Below are 6378 nucleotides of genomic sequence, written 5' to 3'. Positions count from 1 at the left end.
TTTTTTTTTAGAAGATGAACCATAATTTCAGAATGTCTTTAGTACAGTGTTTAATTGAAGTCTAATTGCTCATTAAGTTCAGGTACCTCTTTGTTGTGGCCAGGGAATATGCCGTGTGAAAACATTCCTTGAAGTTTTACATTAATTGAAAAACTTAATTATTACCTCAGATTGTAAAATGTACTTTGTAATATATGTTTAATTTCTTTAAACACTGTGTTTAAAGAAGTATATGGATTTCAGTCTGAAATTAAAGAATAATCATTATTTTAAACACGGGTGCGGGGTTTAAAATAGGTAAAAGAAAAACAGTTACCTTTAAATTGTTATTGTTACCTAGATATGAGCTAATGAAAGTGTTTCGTTACATCATATTAGAATTGTCATTTTATATCGTTTGTTAATTAGCTCAGATATTATGAATGTAGTGCTGTAGCCTTTTGTTTTTTAAAATTATTGGCTTCTATAATTTTGGTTTTGGCAGATATGGGTATATCGAATGTATTATTGGGTTTTCAAAGGCTCACATATTTTAGGGTTTCTTTTTTTATACACTTACATGTAGTCCCATAGAGACACGTTTACATTCCTGAATCGAAGTTGATTATAATTTTGTGCACGTAGATAGAGTATATCGTTAATGTTGAATGACATATCAATGGGACATATCATTTATTATGAATGTTGTTGATAAAATGAGTACTGGTACTCATTAAAGTGGAATAATATGTGAGTTTTGAGTACAAATTCTTTTATCGCTGAATGTTAAAGAACTACTTTTGATTGCTGTAAAAGAAATTGTAAAAGGAGCGGAGGGTTTGCGAACTTCAAAAGTTATAAAAGAAAAGAGGTGTAATTTGTACCTGCGAAACAAGGCGAGACAGGTGATTGCCTTTGGTAAATTAATGTCGACAAAAGCTTGCTTAGCACATGATAGAGTGGGATTATATTAACCTTTAGCGACAAAAGAGTTCAGTCTCAAAACCCCCATAGTACTTTTTCCGTTCATGTATAAACAAATATGTTTGAGTGTTAAAGATTGTTTATGTCAGTAGATGTTTTGGTAAAAACATGTTCATTATCCAGCGTTCATGTGAACACGTGTGTGAACACATGTATGATGGCCGGTGTTCATTCAAATGGTTGATCACGTTGGTGCGTGTTCTGTAGATGGGACTCCATGTAAGCCTAACTGAATGTTCATGCAAATGAATTTAAATAATGTTTAAAATAGATGTTAGATTAAAATGGCTGCTGCATGGTTTAAGTTTATGGTACATGTAAATCACCATGGTAACAGGGATTTATGATTGTGAGGTTAAATTTGTGTAACGAGTTTGGGAGTGTCATTGTAAGCTTATTTTTTAAGACTTGTCCATGACATTTCATGCAAATAGCTATAAAATAATGCTGAACATTTGTAGTGTTATGCAACCAGATTTTTTAGGCTGTGATGCAATTTTACAAGTACATTTTCCAGTTACCATGATTGAATATGAGCTCTTTTTAAGTCGTATTTAAGATTATCTTTGTCAGCCGTTGCATAGGTTATCAGAAAACATTCTATGCATATTTTGTTAGCGATTTTTATAAAACATACGTATAAAAGTCTTCTGAATTTATACATATCTTTGTCTGTTATACTGTTAAGTTTTAACAATAATTCCCGGTGGTATGGTTTTCCGGATGTTCCTGTGGTACAACTGTTTATGTTTTATTCAGTATGAAGTATGAAAAACATACATTCACTACAACATCACAGTTGAAAAACCTTTTTAACATTCTGTACACATAAAATGTATTTACATGTGATTTGGGGGTGGGGGGTGGGGGGAGGGTTGTTTTTTTTTTAACGTGTTTATCTTTATTGAAAATCATTATTATCATTTTTGTTTAAACCTTAAAAATTTTGTCAAATTAACTTTTGATACATTAATAAAGGAATATTGGAAAATGTCTAGACTTGTGGGCAAAATAATTGTAGCCAATCAGAAGATGCTTAGCATCTGTGTTTTAGTTTGCACCAGAACTAAGATAGATCAGAGTGTGGCTTTATAAATACACTGGTCCCTTTATCAGGATTATAAAACAGCCCAGTTCATTTTCTAAATTTTACAGAGCTGGAAGCCTTTCCCTGCCCCCTCCTTTTTTTTAAGATTAAAAAGTACCAAATTTTTTTTTCATATATGTTGAGAATATATTCTGAAGTGACTTATAAAATATTCATTTTTTTTTTTATACTTATATGTGGAAACTTTCCTGTTTAATATGAAAATAGACTTTTTCCTATAATCTGTGAACTTTTATATATTGTAGAACTTTGCCTAAATAATCATTGTCCGATTTTACCAGTCTGATAAAAAAAAGACTTTTTCCTATGATCAGAATTTCTATGTCTGACAGAATGTAGCAGTGCCTAAACTTATGAGTGCCTATTTGCTACTAAAACCTGCTGCCTTTTATATATATTATACCCGGGAAGTGTAATTCCAAATAATAATAGCTGTTATCTTAGAACATAGCTTGAACAAGGGTGTTGAGTTCACCTGTTTGAGATGAGAAAGGATCTTTTCCTCCAACCTGCTATCTTTCATATAGTGTAGAACATAGCTGAAACAAGCCGTGTCCAAAGCTACATATGCCTGTTTGAGATGAAAGAAAAAATATAGTTCGTCCCATAATCTGTTATGCCATTTATACATCTTATACGCCGAGACTGAATTCTCAATTAATGCCAACAGGTGTATTATGATCTCTATAGACGACATCTAAAGCAAGCCATGTCTAATTCCATGTTTCCCTCAGAGTGAACTGTATCTATTGGAGCACTGCATGGCCTAATCGAAACAGCCCAGAATAAATTATAGGCCTTAACCTATTGATTTGTATTTATATTTTCCTATAATTTTACAACCAAACAGTGGTACTATTTTCAAAGGGCATTGCCTATTTTGGATTAAAAATTTTAAAACTTGCAATATTACATATACACGTGTACCACATCAAGTACATGCACATGTAAGCGCCTTTGCTGCTTAGTGTATAGTTAGTGTCGCCATATCGAACTGTCAAGATTTTAAATGTCTGTGAGTGTTTTAGAAAACATTTTTATTTCTTAATTTACTTCTTGGGTTTTTTGGGGGTTTTTTTTCTTTTAGCATTGACATATATGTGATATAACAGTATCTATATACGTTTTTATTTTGCGTAAATCAGAAGTAGTTTTATATGTATATTCATGGAAAAATTGAATAAACGGAAGAATGTTTTTGTGGAAAGAATATACTTTTTATAATGTGACATTCCTTTTGTGGACTTTAAAATAAACGACTGACAAATGTGCTTATACACGATGTCTATAGTTGTGTTGTCAGTTTCATAATGGGTTGGCTAAGAAACGTCCATGACAGGGATAGACTTAACGGTCTGTCATGCCAGTGCAACTTGGCAGTGTATATGGCTAAAATCAGAAACCTGTGCAGTCCTAAAATTAATCTGTTAATTTTAACAGTACAATCTGTTGTCTGAGTGCTTCTAGAGAGTGTATTCTGCCACTGCAACAGGTCATTCTGTGTAATTTGTATACTCTCATTTAGTAAAGACTAGAGTATAAGATGCATGTTGACGATAGTCTATAGTGGTTAAAGGCGCTTGTCTTGCAATCGCCATGACATAAGAGGCGCAGGTTCAAATCCGGGGAGAAATTTGTAGATTCCTGCTTGGCCTTGATGACAAAATACCGTCGTTGACGCTCGTATGGCGATTTATGCGTTCTGTAAGGTGAGCTGGAAGTGAAGTCATAGCATTTTGTTACTTTGGTTTTCAGTTGTATCCAAAACAGACAAAATTCTGATATATTTTAACTAGGTGTAAAGTAGCAGTGTAGACATTTATAGTGTTTCAACAACATAAACTGTCTGTATGGCAGTATTACCCAATCAGTGAGTGCTCCTTAACTCTTCAGTTCGGAGACAAATCTTGGACCCAATTGCCTGAATTGCGCTTGTGTAACCTATAGACCACGTGCCTGCACTATGGTCTGCATATCTCTACGTCACGTTGGACAGCTCGTCAGTAACTTGCCAAAGGTCGGTGGTTTCCTCCACCCATAATGCTGACCGCCATCATATAAGTGATAAATTCTTCATAATGCGGGAAACAACAATTAAATGAATAAATAAATATGAGTGTTCTTGATACAGTATTGGAACATCGCGAAACAACGGGGGCCAGCTTTACAAACTGTTCTAAGTTCAGTTAAAAGAAAACAGAGGTTTTTTTTTACTTGATTGATTGGTGCTTTACGCTGTATTCAAGAATATTTTGCATCACGGAATATTTTACATCACAGTCTCATTTGGAACATTATTACACAAACATGTTATATACCAAAACGTGGCCCTAAATGCTCGTCTTGCAAAAGTTATTTCAAACGCCCTTTTCTCCATAAAGAAAATTTAAAAAATACGTCGAGGACAGTTTTCACATAGAACCTTTCATTCTTTCAACTGATGTTTACGTCATTTTTATGTGTTCTTCACATTTAAAAAACGTTAAATTTTCTGATGTTACATCGGCAGGATAAAAATTCAAAGTAAGCAAAACTTAACGTCCACATCGTGAAAATTGATAACGCCACTGTGTTGATAGCTTAGCCGTACGAATTGTCAATTTTAAGCCATCAGGCGCGAGTTGTTTTATTGGCCGAGCACATTCCTGTTTAGCTGTGACGTCACTCTATCCCTTCTTCAGAGATTTGCCATATCGCATGTTTATGGTTGGAGTGACGCAGCATTACGTTTCTGGTTTGTCTAACACGGCGTATCCCTCGTAGAATTCCAGGTTAAAGGCTGTTTAACAAAACGTCAGAAAAATAGCTGTGTAATATCACGTGATTCCAAGTGACGGTTTGATTGGTTCAAGCCATAAGCGCACTGTCGAATGAAGCAGGCACACACACACAACACATCTAGGCGTATCCAAAACTATTTCCAAACAGGCCTATATCTGAATTACCAGTTTTGTCATTCATATATCACAGAAAAGTTTCAGTTATGTTAAAACGATTTCCAGATCGTATGAAATGATATCAGTATATCTAAAATAAACGTTAATTTGCCGAATTCCTTTTGTGAAACGTGCCGTTCATTCACCAGGTTCATTCTTATGTTACAGTAATGGATGATTCTAAAATATATGCGCATTACATCAGTGATATAAACAACATTGATGTCACAAATGGACGTTCGTCTCAGCATCTCGTGTCCACTATAGGCTACTTAGGCGGTTTTCCTCTGAAAGACTAACTACACTTTCAGCATTTACATTTACATTTACCTGTACATGCACATGTATGTAATCTGACGGTGTGAAGTGATAGCTACCTGTAAAGCTGTCGCAAGACTTCGTCCGTCGCGTTTACATGTACGCCCACCATGTATGACCACGTATCTTTTTGTGGTACGTTATGATGCGATCCCTGTGTGGCGCTACACTAAAAAAATTAATCTGTTAATTCCAACAGAAAGTCCATTGTCTGTCTGATGCTAGATTGTCTTCTGTTATTGCAGCAGATTATTCTGTTAAATATAACACACATATTCTATTCAATATAAAGATTTCGACTGTCAGGATATTATGTTGAATTCGACAGAATATTGGATTATAATAACAGAATACATTCTAACATCAGGCAGAAAAGACTTTCTGTGAAACCTAACAGATTAATTTTTCGAGTATGGTGATGTATCTTGTTGTTGTACGTAATGGGAGTTAAGACAGGCGCAGTTTGGGAGGCTTATAATTTCTCGGCAGTCAGCGGCAAGAAGCTAATTGACCGCCCCCTCCCTCCCCCTCCACCCCCACCGAACTTGGTTCACTTATACGAAAGCCCATATTATTTATTGGACTTCAAAGGAAACAACAACAACAACCGGTAAATAATAATAAGCTTTTTTATGTCGGACAAGGGGTGGGAACAGACCTGAACAGCCACAGCCATTTTTTCTCACGCTTTTGGTAACTCTATAAATCCGTTTTTAACACGGAATGTTTCCGGGGTCATGGGAAAAGCTGCATTACAGAAACCTGAAACTTGATGTCGCATAACACGGGATACTTTATCAATGCATAGGCCTACGTACATTTGGTCTGATGTTGTCGTTTCTTTAAGCTTAAGCGTTTTTCTTGAGTGAAAAAAGCTACAGGCTTAAGCGTTCGGGCGTTTTGTAAATCCTGCTGCCCGACCTGTCCTCTGGGGCCAGTCTTGCAAAGCTGTCACAACGCTGAGTCTAGCACACACACAGGCGCTGAAGTCCGTTAATTTTAACAGACAGTCTGTTGTTTGGGTGATTAAAACGTATTCTGTCATTATAACAT

Source organism: Liolophura sinensis, chromosome 4 (genome assembly GCF_032854445.1).
Source record: "Liolophura sinensis isolate JHLJ2023 chromosome 4, CUHK_Ljap_v2, whole genome shotgun sequence".
Classification (NCBI taxonomy): Eukaryota; Metazoa; Mollusca; class Polyplacophora; order Chitonida; family Chitonidae; genus Liolophura; species Liolophura sinensis.
This window is presented reverse-complemented; position numbering follows the sequence as displayed.